The sequence below is a fragment of the Podarcis liolepis genome (genome assembly GCF_965112155.1).
Source record: "Podarcis liolepis genome assembly, chromosome: 11".
In the NCBI taxonomy this organism is placed as follows: Eukaryota; Metazoa; Chordata; class Lepidosauria; order Squamata; family Lacertidae; genus Podarcis; species Podarcis liolepis.
The window spans coordinates 30,649,917-30,665,841 of NC_139565.1; the positions used below are offsets into that span (position 1 = coordinate 30,649,917).

Here is a 15,925-nt window from a genome sequence, read left to right on the forward strand (position 1 = left end):
GTACATATTCACAAAGAGCAAGCTGTTTAACACTCACTGTTCCCAATTTCAAACCTTGATTTTTTTATTTATGTTTTAAAGGTGGGGAGACTAGCAATCTCTAAATTAGAATTTTTAGCATTTTGCCAAACCATATTTTCCAGGATTCTTTGGGTGAAAGTCTAAAGTGTTAGCAATATTAAACTGATACATGCTTGTAGTGTGTGTGTGTGTGTGTGTGTGTGTGTGTGTGTGTGTGTGTGTCTCAGAGTCTTAAAAGCAATGCATTTGCCTTGGTATTCCTCGAGTTAGTATCCCAGACGCTCGTTAAACTGTCATTACTTTGAATGAAGGCAAGCCAGTGGGTGTTATAAATACAATATACGAATGGTCTTCTATTCTGACTCTTTTCATGAAAGACTTCTTCTAACACTTACTGTAGCTGTTCTTGGTACAATTCCTGGAGGGTTTCCCCCTAAACCACTCAGTGGGAGTTCAGCTGTGTGTCTTGTGGCTCTAGTCTGTATATCGAAGGAGTTCTGGCATCTTTCCAGCATTTTCAACATTTGTATAATACTTCACAGCAGGCATTCCTCTTTCATCTGCAAGTAAAGCATTTTCTTCTTCCTACCCTGTAAGATTATCTCCTGCGAGTAGTGACAGGCCTTGAATCTCTCTTCCTCATACCAGAGTCCGCGAGAGGATTTGTTTTGAAATCTTATTGTTGATTTCATTCTAACCAATCTCTGCTCTGGAAGCATGAAAGAAAAACGAAGGCCTTCTTTCCCAGGGTTGTTGAGCTAATCTATGTGGTTGATTAATAAAAGTGTTTCTCGTAGCAAAACACGGAAGGTTGAGTTCAGTGGGTAAAAGGGAATCTAAATCTAGTTGGTTTCAGCCTCTGCTTTCAAAGTTCAATATACCCTGGAACTTAGGAAAGAGCTTGGAGAAACAGACTTTAAAATATCGTATCTGAATTCATGGATTCAAAAATTGGAAAGATCCTAATCCATACTCTCCATACTGCTGATCAAAATTGCCACGTTCATTTTTGGGTTTCAATCTCTCATGGGAACCAGCAGATTCACAGGAGAGTACAAGACCAAAAAATGAGTGTTTTGTGGTCCTGAGCTCACACGGGAGCCAGCGAACTCACACTAGGGTACCAGACCAGAAAACAGAACATTTCGGGATCCAATTGGGATCCATTTCAGGTGACTTCTGCAATTCCAGAATGTCCTCCCTAAAACAAGGTGGTTGAGGGGCATGCTAGTCTCAACCACCAAGAAAGGCTTAGAAGAGGAAGTGCTTGTCCAGAAGCTAGCAAAACAAAAACTTTATTCAGTAATGGCTAGCAGCCCCTGAACCTGGTGGGGAGGCCTATGGCCAAGGAGGTCACGTGTACTGGTTTTCTTCCCATCCACCTCCCTTGCAAAAATGTAGACACAAAAGTACTGGAGTTGTACATGTAGTTAGTGCCTAAATAAACTGAAAAATGTCTAACCTTGGTCTAGGAGGGGTCCCTGCTGCCACAATTTCTACTGTGGGTTAATGTCACAATAACCATATGTCCAGTGCCAGATTTACGTATATGCTAAACAAGCTATAGCTCATGGCCCCACTCTGTTGGCGGGCCCCAAAAAATGTAAAGGGAAAAAACCTCGATGTACATTTTCAAAATATAAGATAAAAAACAATTAAAATGGCTTTAGATATCTATTAGGTCCATAAATTACCATATAGCATATATTCAGCTTAAAAAGCAGAGACATCACCTTGCCAACAAAGGTCCGTATAGTTAAAGCCATTGTTTTCCCAGTAGTGATATATGGAAGTGAGAGCTGGACCATAAAGAAGGCTGATCGCCAAAGAATTGATGCTTTTGAATTATGGTGCTGGAGGAGACTCTTGAGAGTCCCATGGACAGCAAGAAGATCAAACGTATCCATTCTGAAGGAAATCAGCCCTGAGTGCTCACTGGAAGGACAGATCCTGAATCTGAGGCTCCAATACTTTGGCCACCTCATGAGAAGAGAAGACTCCCTGGAAAAGACCCTGATGTTGGGAAAGATGGAGGGCACAAGGAGAAGGGGAGGACAGAGGACGAGATGGTTGGACAGTGTTCTCGAAGCTACGAACATGAGTTTGACCAAACTGCGGGAGGCAGTGGAAGACAGGAGTGCCTGGCGTGCTCTGGTCCATGGGGTCACGAAGAGTCGGACACGACTAAACAACTAAACAGCAACAACAATATATTCAACACACAAAAAAGTGACAATTTGTTGTTGACAAAGGACAGCTGGACATATAAAGGGCCTCATTACCTTCAATAGCTTAGGGCCTCATCAAACCTGAATCCGGTCCTGCATACCTCACTCAGAAGTCAGAAGTAAGCCCCACTAAGTTCCATGAGGATGACTCCCAGATAAGTCTTGAAGCCTGAATTGGCTAATCTTAAATGTGCCACAAAATGAGCACAAAACATGGGCACCGATTTAGAGGGGATCCACATTTCGGGGTTACACATTAGTGAAGCTGACCAGAGGCAAAAGTGGGTGGAACAATGAATGTGACTCTTCTACATTTCAGTTAGATGTTTCTACACTTGCGAGCACCTCTCCATCCAGGCATTGGCACAATTCAAGGACATGTCACAGCCAGGCAAAGTTATTTGACAGGTGTATGGAGTAGGTCTAGTGAAGGGGCACTGCCTAAGGAGACTCCCATGAGCTAAATACAGAGATTTGGGGAAATGCATTTTGCCCTAGCCTTGAGAATCCCCCACCTGACAGGCTGTGACCCACTAGGTGAAGACCAATGGATTGTATGATTGTGGAATGAGGAAGGAATGGAAAGGGCCTCGCCACCGAACAGCAGCTTCAAAATTCAATTCGCACACCTCAGGCTTTTCATAATTATCTGTGGCATTTCATAATTCCAAACAACATTTTCAACACAAATATGTGGCGATTATTATGAAAATGATTATGAGGTGATTATGAAAACGAATTGCAAGTACAAAAAAAATATTATACGCCAGAAATAGCATAGAAAAAATATTTTCAAATAACTTGTAAGAATAAAAAAGCCTCATTAAATAGTGCAAGAGTTATATAGACTCACACGCCTTCTTTGAAACTAATATGAAGAAACCATTATGAAGGTGTTATGTAGGAATGTATTAACACCACTTGAGCCTAAACAGTCCATGCTGTAAAACTTCTCTTGGGCAGTTAATTAAAATCCACCCTTTTCAAAACTCAGAGGAATTTCAGTATTTTTCAGTCTCATGGGAAATATTAAGAAGGGGGAGGATGGAAAAAAAATCATAGAATGCCACAATACTTAACATTCAGAAAATGAGTCATTTTGAAATACTTTGCATGGACGATGGGATAAATATTCCAAGGTACTTGAAACCCTTTGGGGGAAATGTAACAGGGCTTAGCCATGGTGTGAAATTGCTATTGGAGTGGTGAATACCAATTATTTGTGATTTACTGTAATTTACTTGCAAACCCAAGGGCTTACCCTAAAGCAGTTGATATATGTATTAAATGAAGCATCAAGGGGTGGAGATGGGAAATGCACAGGAAGATAGCAACATCAGAGAGTCAAACAATTTTCTCATTTATCCAGCTGCTATATGGAATCAAGCATTAACTATTTATTACTAAATGTCTAGGGTGGAAAAATAAGTTGGGGAGCAAATGTATATAGCATTTTTCTTTTATCCAGGAGACTTTACTTTGGCAACCGTACTAGCAAATTAGTGCAAATAACTGAATGGGGAAAGATGCTATATAATGGCCAAAGGGAGGAAGGGGGGGAATGTCCAACTGTTCTCTGAACAGGGGCCAAACAAAACATGACACAATACATCTATGAATAGCATCCAGTGTGGATTTTTAAACATTTGTGGTAACTCTTTAGTAGGGTAGGAATGAAGAGTCTCAATTTGGATCAGGTCCTAGTTCTGGGTGCCTTAAGCCTTTCCCACTGCACTATTTCCCTAATGGGGGGGGGTATCTCCTTAATTTTGAATATAATTTGTTGTCAAGTTACTCCATCAAAACCTACAGAAGAAAAGAACAATTGGTCCAATAGCTGGTTACAGGCAGTGGTGTAGCGTTGGTTGCTGGTGCCTAGGGCGAGGGCATGTACACACGGGGCACCATCCCAGCCCTCACCGCTGATGCTGACAGAGCAACTCCACCCCCACCAGAGCAAAGCGGGGACACACGGAGCCGCCTGCCCACCCACACAGGAGGAAGCCTAGCTGACCAGGGCAGCCCTTGGTTTGCACTCCCTTTAAAATGTGTGGCATGGCCACCCTAGCACACACCCCTACGCTACACCCCTGGTTACGGGTTTCATTAAAAAGTACTGAAATGATAGCCGAAAACTATAAGGTCCAGCAAGAAGGATGAAATGCTCCCTACTGGCTGATAGGATTGTGAGGTCGCTGCTCTGTTCTTTCTTTGCCCATCCCTAGCTCTAGAAAACAGAAAGGGGTCAGAGTGTTAGAGAACGGATGGCAGAAACTTGAGCAAAAGGAGAGACATGTGTGCCGTGTAGTATGATGTCTTGTCTCCCATGTTTCAGGCAGGAGACCCCAGAGGAGCAAAGGAGATGGAGGAAGAGCAGGGCAGTTGTTTTTGAACTGTAGCAATATGAGGGAACTGAGTATGCATGCACATCCAACTGCCTAAGGCATCTGCAATCTCCCAGGAAAATTGTGCACGCCTAACAATTTTGCGCCCCACAACCACTGGGGTGAGACAGAGGGATAAATCCACTGTATCCAAACCATATACAGTGGTACCTCGGGTTACATACGCTTCAGGTTACATACGCTTCAGGTTACAGACTCCGCTAACCTAGAAATAGTACCTCAGGTTAACTTTGCTTCAGGATGAGAACAGAAATCGTGCAGCAGCGGCGCGGCAGCAGCAGCAGGAGGCCCCCATTAGCTAAAGTGGTGCTTCAGGTTAAGAACAGTTTCAGGTTAAGAACAGACCTCTGGAACGAATTAAGTACGTAACCAGAGGTACCACTGTATATCCTACATATAGCTATATAGGCATTGGGTACAACTATGTCAACCATTTGTCAACAAATGTCAACAGCACCCAACTAACATAGCAAGATGTATGGACAGCCTAAGGTAGAGGTACTGTAAGGAGCATTGCTGGCCAACATGCAGCCTCGACTTATTAGCTGTCCTGCATAACCTTCACAGAAAGTGTGCTGGAAATGGCTAGGTAATATTACAGTCACCTGTTCACAAATTTAAAAAGATATTGTGTTTACTCTTTATTGCCAAAATGCAAATGAGAAAACTGTTCATACAGTTGTTTTGCAGAGTCTAACAGACGTGATCTTTCATATTCAGGTAGGTAGCCATGGTGGTCTGACGCAGTAAAAATAAAAATAAAAATAATAAATTGTCCAGCAACACCTTGTAGACCAACTAAGTTTTTTCTGGCATAAGCTTTTGTGTGCATGCACACTTCTTCAGATATGATTATGATATTTCAGATTAAAAAACACCATTCAGACTCTGATGAATTAATACAGATGACTGAAGTAATATTGCCCTGTTTGGGCACATTGCTCTAGGTGGGCTGGGAGCAGGAGGCTGTGTCAAGGGTAAGATGTCACAGAGGAGGATGGCAGGGAAAGCTTTCTCCAAGCAGGAGGCAAACTATAGTTTCACTTAACTCCCCAAATGGAGCATCCCTCAGTATACAGTGGTACCTCAGATTACATACGCTTCAGGTTACAGACTCCGCTAACCCAGAAATAGTACCTCGGGTTAAGAACTTTGCTTCAGGATGAGAACAGAAATCATGTTCCGGTGGCGCAGCAGCAGCAGGAGGCCCCATTAGCTAAAGTGGTGCTTCAGGTTAAGAACAGTTTCAGGTTAAGAATGGACCTCTGGAACAAATTAAGTACTTAACTCAAGGTACCACTGTAGACTCAAATGTTTGCAGATGAAAAATAAGGATATAGTGTACCTACACTCAAAACCAAGAGAGAGAAACTAATTATAATTTCTAGCTGCCTTATTCCTACTCCAGTAGTCATTTAAGGGCCATGAGAATGATGCATGTTTCAAGAAAAGGCTTAGAGGAAATCATCTAACTTCTGTTTCTTGGGCTGACTGCCTTCTCTCCCAGCTAACAAGTCCAAAATGTCAGTGAGCCCAACACCATCCTTAGATTCTATTAAGGAGTCTATCCCTCACTCTCACTTGACAGACAGCCTCTCAGGCCCAGCTGTCAAGTTTGCCAGATCACTTTTGTCACAGTCTATATTATGCTGATTTTGTTTTTCACGACACTAAGGGTGTGGGGAGAAGGAATATTATACCTTGTATTTAGCTCTTTGATTCAAACTGAAGTGTTAAATACTGGGCAGAATACATCATTTTGCAGGATTAGATGCAACAGACTGAGGAGAAATGTGCTTATTTCTGTTGTATTCATTGATGTGCTTATTCTGTTCTAGTGTTAGGCAAACAGTGCTTCTTAGAAACTGGTTTGCTTAATGTCTTACTTGACTTCAACCACCAGGTGGCACTCAATACTAGTTAATACTGCATTTTCCAAATGAAAGTACAGTATTTAAAACGAAGAATGAACTTCTTTTAAGTGTATAGGTTCAAAAAGGAACTAATTGCTTTGCAGAGAGTGGGGGGGTGATAGGGGATGAACTAAATACTGAGGTTGGTCTCTCCCCCACCAATATGAATGCAATGAAATCTGCCCCACCACGGAAAAGGAGGCTCTGGAAAGGGCAAGTGTCGCAAAGGTAAGTCACATTTGATGAGTCCTTGTAGCAAGAATTAAGGAAATGGAAAAGTCCCATGAGGAAGCCTCTAAAACTCACTAGATGGTTGTATCCGGACAATATTGCTAACAGTCATCGACCATGCATCACTACCATCTCATGATGAGCCCTAACTTAATAGCAGAGAACATCCAAAATTTCAGAGACCAGAAGTCTGCAATAACATCCGCATGAGACCTTGAGCAGTTCACATCAGCCAGAGTGAGAGTGTATCCGGTGGAATGCTGGTGTTAAGACCCCACATGGTTGATGTGGGTGGGAGTGTATACAATCACAACACCCAGATATTTCCAAATGCAGTATTGCTTACAAATTACTTGTTTTCCTGGAGTCTGAGGGATCAAGGGATCATTTGAATTTTATTTTTGTCCATTGCGTGTCAAAACCCCTCCCCCAGAAAGAAAGACACAGGACACGATGTTTAAGTTTAATGGGCATGAAATGGCCACAACTTTATTGGTTAGAGAATTGAAGGTATTGGCCCTAGGCATTGGCTCCTATCCGCTACCCGGCATGATGTCCGGGAAGGGTTAACACTAACCGTGGGAGGCCCCCGTTGGAGTACGCCAACTAGGGTCCCACGGGTGTCACCGCTTGGGGCGTGCCGGGGGCCCTTACCTAGGTAGGTTTCGGACAAGACAACGCCCCTCGGAGTCCTGTACCAGACTACCCCATTCTCTGGGGGAAGGTGATGGCGTTCCTTCCCCCCCATCCATTTGCATAACAATTGAACCCCAGCCAATGCCTAACCGCCAATACAGAGAAAGTTGTGACGGTTTGCTACGAGGTAGGCGAAAAAACCAAATGGCGGAAGATCGCCAACTTGGAAAAATTCCTACCAGGCCCCTTGCGGCGACCAACCGAAGTCCATAGCAAGGTCATGACTACCTACGGCTACCTAAACGTCTAAGGGTGGGTGGGATGGGAAAACCTCTCAGCTGGCCGGGAGTGAAGAGGGCGACCCCTGGGCGTGCCCGGCTTAAAATACCTTAAGCCACGCCCCCCCGGCCCGCCGATAGGCGGGCGGGGTCGCGAGCACGCCCAGGGATTCCCCCAACTCTCGCGGGGGCAAAGGTTAGCCCCCGCGCTTGGGGAGGAGGGGCTAGACCGCAACCCCCTCTCCTCCCATAGTCGGAAATGGCTTTGTCAATTAAATTAAATTGAGAGAGTACTGCAAAGTTTGTGGCTAATGTAATCTCATGGCTACATTATGTCATAAGACACTGAGAAGTGCAATCACAGAGCAAAAGCAAACTCCTATACTGTCTGCCTCCATTGAGGAATATTGATATCCCCCACAGCTGCTGTGATTCTACAAAAATGCAGTAAAGTATAAAACAATATTGCCCAAACATGCAGTAGCAGGAGGAATGGGGCTGTTAACAAGGTATTCTGATTCCTTAAATTGTCCTCTTTTCTACAGATCAGAGCTGGAAATCAAGAACAGAGTACACCAGACCCACCAAGTGTCCCTATTTTCCATGAACAGTCTTGGATTTACAGAAGCCATCTCGGTTTCTGATATGATCCTAGAATGCCCCACTTTCCCTTAGAATATCTCTATTTTCATCTGTTACAGAAATTACCGGGGGGGGGGGGAGCACATCTTTAAAGTTGTTGAATGTTACAAATATTATGCATAAATGCATCCTTTCTACTTGAAAGTTCAGGGAAGTTACCTAGCTTTAAAAATCATATAAAATCAACTCCTTTGCCAGTTTCCTCCATTCCAACACTATTTTGCTTTGGAAAAGGGACTCCAGGAAGTGCCCAGAGGTGACAATTGCTGAGCTGATTGTTGGCCAAGGAAAGCCTAATCCCATCACCAGACTTGCCAAGGGGTCCAGACATGCAAAGGAAGTTCTATTGTACTTTGGGTGGTGGGACTTCAGAGGGGTTTGACTATGCTAATCTTATACCTGGGTTTTGCCCTGGCATGTCTGCTTATGCTAATCCTGTACCAAGGACTTGTCTGGACATGTTTGCCAAGGTTTAACTTGTGTAACCCCTGTCTACCCCTCCCCTTTTGTGACATATCAATGATGTAGCAGTGATGCTGTATGAACTGTATTCTGGGATATGGTAGGAAAGTTTTAAAAGTCCTTGTCACCCCATCCTCGGGGTTCAAAATTCCTCTTTGAACCTGTTGTGCACTAAACTTTGGTCTACAGCTATTTGCTCTGGTTTGTGGCTGGACTCCTTCCTTTATTCCACAGGGACCCGCGGGCTCTGCCCAATGAGCTGGGTGACTGAGCAGGCTTGCACCTAGATTTTTCCGTAACACATCTGAGAAATGTTGGAGGATATGGAGTTACGTGAGCCAAGGAGATAAGGAGCCAAAAAGATAAGTAATTATACAACTTTTAGAAGAAAGAAGCTGTGAGACCTTGATCTGGAAAGCACTCTTCCTGTCTTTTTTTCTGCTTAAAATCTCCCCCTAGGTATTAGTAGTAGTAGTAGTTTTGTATACCACCCTATACCCGTAGATCTCACGGCGGTTCGCAACACAAAATCACAATACAAAAACACATGATACATAATAAAAACAAAGAAAACCCAATAATCCCCCCAACCACAACACATTTTGAAAGGCCTGGTTGAAGAGGAAGGTTGTTGCCTGGCGCCTAAAGGGAAACACTGGCCTGTAAGTGCTCCAATTGGAGAACAGCCTTTACCAAAGGTTTCACGGGTTTTGAAGACACTTGAACTCTGGACGAAAGGGAGAAACGTGCTAAGAGGAAGGCATGCTTGATAAACCCTCAACATGATCAACTCCCGCCCGGAAACCTACATCCCCACTGTGGAAGGACTTGCGGCTCCAGAATTGGCTCCATGGTCACTTATGGACTCACTTTTAAAACCGTGTTTATGGAAGACAATCTTACTTGGCTACAAGTGATCACCAAAGAAGAAGAAGATAATGAAAGCACCTGCTGAACCTCCCGAGGGAGACCATTCTACAAATGGGGAGCCACTGCAGAAAAGACCCATCCATATGTTGCCACCTGTCTTGAACCCCTGGCTTACCTGGCAGCAAATCAATATGTGAAGCTCCCAGTGCAGGGTCAATCCACATGTCCAAAGTCCAAATCAAAGCACAGTCCCATAGAAATCCTGGCGCTTCCAAGCTGCAGTCCATCAACATGGGCAGTTGAGCAGACACAGCACCTCTGCTCTGTTGCCGTTTTATACCTTGCATGCTGATTGCAGCACCTGGGCTTGAGGAGGCATGTGACCCTCACCTGTTCTGAGCCTACTCCAGCTAAGGAATCACACACCTCCTCCCAGAGTTAGTGAGCCCCACCTGGACAGCTAAGGAGCTGGGCTGTGGGCCCTTGCCAGTCTCATTCTCCTTGAGCATACCTTCCATTGCTCCCTATACCTCAGTCTGCCATGTTTGTGGAGACAGGAGCCTCTCTGACTCTCTTGATGGACCCTACTGCTCTGGTTCCTGCACCTGCCCCCCCATCCCCCTGCCATCCTCTAGCACGCCATGAGTATTTCCTACACCAACCTCTCCTTCCCCACCCCCCAGCTTGCCCCGGTGTGTCCCAGTCCCAGCTACACCCCACACCAGGATCTACTTCCTCCTTCCCATTGTCCTACCAGTTAATGACACCATCCGTCCGACACCACAAGATGATCTCAGGGCCTTGGTATATGCAGAGAGGCGATATTTCAGTTATTGTGGTAGCTTATTGCCCCTGAAAGTGGCATTAGTAGGAGACAGCATTCCAGGGGAGGCAGTTTTCAGCTGAATATGACAGTGGATTTTTCTCTAAATAACTGGCTCTCAGAGATAGGTTGATGTCATAAAGCTAGGTGGGCAGTTATACTGATGATGTCACAATGCAAACCTTATATGGCTTCTCTGCTACTCTTCAAAGCTGTGCTCTTCAAAGCTACTTAGCACAATAAGGGGATTTTCTCTCTTGTTACCTTGACCTGTAAGACACAAAAATCTATTTTGTATTCAGCCAGTTGCACCCTAGTTTCCAGAAAGTAGTATTTATTTAATTTCATTAATAAGGGTGCTAGCTACCTTGTTCTGGGCAATCTATAGAGAAATATTGCAGTTACCACTGCAAGTAGACTTGGTCTGAGAACTCTCTGGCTTGACCTAGTCTCTTTGTTTTTCCTTCCCCAAGGAAAAGGGGAACATGAGAAGCAAGGCGTTTGTGGAGTCTAAGACATCATCTTCACCTTGCAATGGCTCCCTAGGATTACACAGCAGGGAAAAGGAGATAGCAGAACAACGTCCCCTTCTCCCAGCTAGATCCCTGTCTAGTACAGCTGGCAGACGAGTCCCAAAAGCTAAGGCCAGCATAAAGGTAAAGGTACCCCTGACCTCTAGGTCCAGTCGTGACCGACTCTGGGGTTGCGGCGCTCATCTCGCTTTATTGGCTGAGGGAGCTGGCGTACAGCTTCCGGGTCATGTGGCCAGCATGACTAAGCCGCTTCTGGCGAACCAGAGCAGCGCATGGAAATGCCGTTTACCTTCCCACCGGAGCGGTACCTATTTATCTACTTGCACTTTGACGTGCTTTCGAACTGCTAGGTTGGCAGAAGCAGGGACCGAGCAACGGGAGCTCACCCTGTCGCGGGGATTCGAACTGCCAACCTTCTGATCAGCAAGTCCTAGGCTCTGTGGTTTAACCCACAGTGCCACCCGCATCCCTAAGGCCAGCATACATGTGTCATAAACGAGTCGGTCTGAGGAGAGGCACTTTTAAAGGTAGGATTCAAATGACTAAAATAGCATTTGGCAAGTTGCTGCAGCATAGTTTCATGTTCCCCATTTGTAAAATTTGAATTGTGTAACTTGATCCAATGTCTTCTTGGAAGCAAGATCCAGTGACTTGGAGCTTCCTTCCAAGTACAGTAAAATGTCTTTAAATCTGGAGATCTACTTTCCAGGCTTAAGTTGAGGAGACCAGCACTGAGCAGACCATTGCCCTCCAGAGGTTGCTGGTGGACTACAACTCCCAGCATTCCTGGGACTGATGGGAGTTTGAGTCCAGTAACATATGCAGGACAGCAAGTTAGGCAAATTCAAAAAGTACAATTTGTTTTCAGTATAACAGCAGGTGGCAGTATGCACAAGTAATAAATGGCACACACACACACATATATTAACATGAAATCCCTTTATCTGTTCTATTTAGAAACCAGCAAATTATCTTTTTATGCAGAAAAAAACCTGCACAAATTGCAAGTTTTAAAAATGTATTTTATTCCACTCTGATTATTCCAGCACACTGTACAATGAAATCTTAAGTGGTGTTAGTTGAACGAGAAATATTAGTTTTCTGAGTTTGCCACAAGGTGGCGAGGCAACACTACAATTGTTTAATGAGACAGGGGGGAAGCCATTAAAATGGTTCAAAATGACTTTTATGGTGGCAACAGTTGGTCAGTCACAAAAGTTAGATATGGATCTTTTCTGTTTTGTCCCTCAGTATACATTTCCCACAGAAAGGCTTTAACATTTAACATCAGAACTGGAGAATATTCCGATAGAGCCATTTAAATCATGATAAATCCTGGCAATGAGACCTCCTAAACAGGTCAGCCACCATCAGCTGTGTTTTAATCCTGCCCAACTTTTGACTGTTCCATATTTTAAATGCTTCAGGCCAGCTGAGCATCAGTTCTTGGCACTTTGGGTGGCTATCATGAGCCAGTCATCCATCAACAAATACTACCCCCATGAACCACAGCACAGAATTATGTTAAGTAAGGAAGCCATCTCAGACAAATAACTTCAGGTTGAAGTCCTGTGCACACTTAACTGGGAGAAAGCCCCATTGGAATCAACAGGACAGGACTTGCTTCTGAGTAGAGATCAATAGAATTTGCACTTTTAATAATTTATAATTAACAAATATAAATATAATGAATTGAAAACATGTTTTAAAGCACTTTTCCAAAAAAACTAGTGTCCTTTTTGTTGGAGATAATTCAGATGGAAATTCCCAGGTGTCAAAAAAGGTTATTTATATATGCTACTATGGCGGCCTGTGTTTTGTTAGCCCAAAAATGGAAAACGAGCAGGATCCCAACCAAAGAAGAATGGCAACTTAAAATGATGGAATATGTGCAGCTTGCAGGTTTAACTTATAGAATAAGAGAACAAGAAGAACATTTGTTTAAAGAAGATTGGAAAATGTTTATTGAATATATGGGGGGAAATTGTGTACACTTGAAAATGTTGGCAGAATTGAGATAAATTCAACAGTGTAAATAAGTTTTGATGGAAGTAATAATGGAATACTGAATGGTTTAGTTTCTATAAAATATGCAGGGATTTATGCTATGCAAAACGAACCATGGAAAGAGAAGAAGGGAAGTCATTGATATTTTAAGGTTGTATAAATGAATATTCTAAATTCTAAAGCAGACTAAATAAATAAATAAGAATTTGCACGTTAAGCAGCTGTTCCAAACTGCTTATGTAGAGTAGGGAGATTGCTGAATCTATAGAAGGTGACTGGAAACAAAGCCAACATTTCCCATTACCGTATTTTTCGCTCTATAACACGCACCAGACCATAACACGCACGTAGTTTTTAGAGGAGGAAAACAAGAAAAAAATATTCTAAACGAAATAGTGGCTATATGATTTTTGTGGTTCATGCTGTGGCCACAGACATGTGATCTGACAGTGAGTTTGGAGTAGCCCAATGCAAAAATCCTGAGGATCCATGTGGATCCATGCTTTGTAACCACAGAGGAGGGAAGGAAGGGGAACCATGGATCCTCTGCTCACGACTGCAGCAGATCCCCCCCGCCACCCGTAGGCATTCCCTCCATAACACGCACAGACATTTCCCCTTACTTTCTAGGAGGAAAAAAGTGAGTGTTATGGTGCAAAAAATACGGTATCTTTATAGCATAAGAGTTCCCAATGCAGTTTCCCATCTTATGCTAAGGAGAGCAGTGGAAAAGAAAACAAGTGTGTAGAGTTATTAGGGAGGTCACAGTGAGTGTGGGCATCTTGTACTTGTTTCTTCCACAATTCAACATTTTAAAAATACAAGATACCTGCATTCCAGTACTCTGTGTGTGTGTATTCTATGCCGTCAAACCTATCACTGTGGAGGGTGTAGAAACCCACAGCGTACAAACAGGGTAAGCAAGAAGGGTTGTAAGTTTGTAATCCTCAATGAAATTTCTGTCTTTCAAAATGTCTGCACAGGCATGCACAGCATCTCTACAACATGTCTGCATTCCAAACTGCTACAGAAAGTGTTTTTTAAAAGTAACTATGGCTGCGCATACAGACAGCACTTTATTCTGGAATCAATAGAGAAGAAAAACTTGTTTTTTCCATGTAGTCCACACGCAATCCAGATCTAGTGCATGTTTTTTGCCCATGAAAAGCGCTTCATGAGAAACTGCTCCGATGGAGCACTAAAAGGGCCAAGTCTGCCATTTGAGCAGCTCCTGCATAAAAATGCCATGTAGCAGAACTCTGGTCTAGTCTTGGGTTTAGCACTTTCAGGTTGGGTTTTAAAGGTTAAGGTAAAGGTAAAGGACCATTAGGTCCAGTCGTGACCGACTCTGGGGTTGCGGCACTCATCTCGCTTTATTGGCCAAGGGAGCCGGTGTACAGCTTCCGGGTCATGTGGCCAGCATGACTAAGCCGCTTCTGGTGAACCAGAGCAGCGCACGGAATTGCCGTTTACCTTCCTGCTGGAGCGGTACCTGTTTATCTACTTGCACTTTGTGCTTTCGAACTGCTAGGTTGGCAGGAGCAGGGACTAAGCAACGGGAGCTCACCCCGTCGCAGGGATTCGAACCGCCAACCTTCTGATCGGCAAGTCCTAGGCTCTGTGGTTTAACCCACAGTGCCACGTTTTTGCACTGCGCATGACAGAAATCAACTCTTAAGGTCACGGGGCTATAAAAAGAAATTTTTAAAGGAAATATAGGCTTGGTTCACATGGCACGGTAAACCAAACTACAGATTACCTGCAAATGTGCGTGTTTCTGGGGAGGAGGTTGTGGCTGCTTTGCTCCTCTCCAGCCTTTTTTTTTTTTTTTTTTTTTTTTTGTCCTTGTGATGCACTGAGCTAAGTGAAGATTTGACTTAGCATGTTTTCCAAACTGGGATTTGTGGTTAAGCTCTCTTCAGTAACCATGAGCTGTAGCCAAGAACAAGTTGCTTTCTCTTCCCAAGGCTTGCCGTGTTGTACAAACTAGACCTTGGTGTCTCCATATGTAATGTAAGATGTAGTAAGCGAGACTAATCTCAGTCTGCAATCCTTGGACTTCTTGAAAGAGGGAGAGAGAATCTATGACTCATTCATATCTTATGAGAAGCAGTGTTGGAGGTACTTCTGTGTTGCTGTACACTGTGCTACTTTGGTCACATCTATAAAAAGGAACAACTTAGGGTTCCCAAACAACATAGGCTGCGTATATACAAAATTATTTGTAGCATAAAGGTGTGGTTTTTCTTCATCTGGAACCTTCATGCTTATCCTCAACATGCTGTTTCCAATCTAGATCGACTCTAGCTCCTGCTGTCCACTAGGGTGTGTGTAGTTACTTTGAAAACACTTCCCTTGAACAGGTTATCCACGCCTTTCCCTCTGTATGTCCCAGGTCAACAAAGAAGGTGACTGTGATCTTGATATACACCCACCAACGAAATAATTGAACTGGTGTGGAATGGATTCACTCCCTGTTGCTGGAACCACCTACCTACATATGTTTACAAATGGACACACTGTGCAGTAATGCAGAATCAATTTTCTGAGATCATACAGAATCATGTTTTGGGCCCAACTTGTGCAGGGCTTTGCAAATCTGCACAAGACTGGAAAGGCTTCTCCCTGAGCTGTCCATGATGTCAGTGGGTAAGGCATTGTGAGCTCCCTGAGTGACTGTCTATGAGACCAGGCTGGTTTCCTTCCTGAGCTAGCTGTGGTATCCAGGCAGAAAGGGGCTAGTCAGCGGGACAGGCTTTATGACTTCAGAGTGTCTCTAAGGCCAGGCAGGCTGACCCCTGATGTCAGTGGGCAAAGCTTTGTGACTTCACCTCTCCAGGCTGCATCCTCACCTCACCTCTGCTTGCCTGAACTGC

The 15,925-nt window shown here is 43.9% G+C and overlaps 1 long non-coding RNA gene across 3 annotated transcripts in view; it reads right to left on the minus strand.

The window, feature by feature from the left end:
• The window catches only part of LOC310688738, a 474,996-nt gene that overhangs the window by 455,360 nt on the left and 3,711 nt on the right, over positions 1-15,925 (minus strand). For all 3 annotated transcript variants that reach the window (XR_014517114.1, XR_014517115.1, XR_014517116.1), the window contains one exon: positions 10,441-10,779. This is a non-coding gene — a long non-coding RNA (uncharacterized lncRNA). The remainder of the gene's footprint in view (positions 1-10,440; positions 10,780-15,925) is intronic.